Here is a 1362-nt window from a genome sequence, read left to right on the forward strand (position 1 = left end):
TTAAGGCTTCTGTGGTTCCCTTTACAAGAGAGAAAATCCTCGAGGGATCGAGCGAAGTAGGGAACGCTTAGATCGGGTTGCTTAGGACGCAGTTGCTATGGAGATAGCTTTTGATCGAGCCTTATGGAAGCGATAACGTACTACTCCAAATTAAATCTATATTAATAACCTCTTGAGTGTGTCAAAATGCTTTTTAACAACTTTATAAAATTAAACAACTTTGTTTAACCAATTTTTTTATTATAAGTACACCTTAACCAACCGGTTTCGACAAGAACCTTGTCATCATCAGGGTTTATTAAATTGAGGTTGTGACCCTTGTGGAAGCAATGACTCTTCTCCAGCTATCCCTTGACTGCACTGCACTTAGCGCTCCAACCACTGAGGTGTCTGCTGCTGCCTTAACTTGATCGGTCCATCGATGAAGAATCTTCCTCTCCCTCCCTTCCAGGCTACCAATCACAACCAGTCGTTTCAGGCTATCCTTATGCCACACACAGCTTGTCTAAAGAAATGAAGAATCTGTTATGTACAGATATTGGCCAGAGTCAAGCCATCATATACTGCATTTGAAAATAATGCGTAATGCATCGAAAAACGTGTAGCAATTGATTTTAAGAAAGTAAAATTAAAAAAAAAATACTATTTAGTTGACAAAAATGCTTAGTCGCCTTGTATGATACTAACGCCAACATGTTTATTAAATGTAAGTATAATTTTTTACTCACACAAGCATAATACTTGTATGCGTAGGTGCATGTTATGTTCACTGCACTGTTAAGTTAATGACGACGTTATTATTCCGTTTTTGTCGCCTGACGCTTGTGGGGATATAGCTCAGTGGTAGAGCATTCGACTGCAGATCGAGAGGTCCCCGGTTCAAACCCGGGTGTCCCCTGAATAAATGTATTTTTTTTAATTGTAAATAACTTACTAAAATACAATATTCTTACCAGTTCCGTGTGAAGAGGCGAAATAAATTTTACCAAATAAATGGGAGTAGAATTTAGTATTAAAGTTTATTTTTAGACAACTTCTTAGTGACATTTAAGTTCTAATTAGATCAAATTTGTGTGTTTGTTTTTGTAATATTTGAATTTGATTTGTTTTGTTCATTTCAAACCTTGAGGTTTAATATGGAAGCCTTTTAGGTTCATAGGGTATATTCATTATGTTTATTTATATATTAATTAAAGCCTTTAACATTATACATATATACAGTATCTCATGAAAAAAACGCTGATGAATACACTAATAGAGAAACAAAAAGTCTTAACGCTAACGCTAAGCTTTATTTGATTTATATATATATATATATATATATATATATATATATATATATATATATATATATATATATAT

The 1362-nt window shown here is 33.7% G+C and overlaps 1 non-coding gene across 1 annotated transcript; it reads left to right on the forward strand.

The window, feature by feature from the left end:
• Positions 1–826: 826 nt before the first annotated feature.
• Positions 827–898, forward strand: TRNAC-GCA (transfer RNA cysteine (anticodon GCA)). Its single transcript has one exon. It is a non-coding gene; the product is annotated as a tRNA-Cys (tRNA).
• Positions 899–1362: the final 464 nt, after the last annotated feature.

The sequence above is a fragment of the Brachycentrus maculatus genome, unplaced genomic scaffold, assembly GCF_059751285.1.
Source record: "Brachycentrus maculatus isolate JH-2025_06_01 unplaced genomic scaffold, ASM5975128v1 h1tg000766l, whole genome shotgun sequence".
Classification (NCBI taxonomy): Eukaryota; Metazoa; Arthropoda; class Insecta; order Trichoptera; family Brachycentridae; genus Brachycentrus; species Brachycentrus maculatus.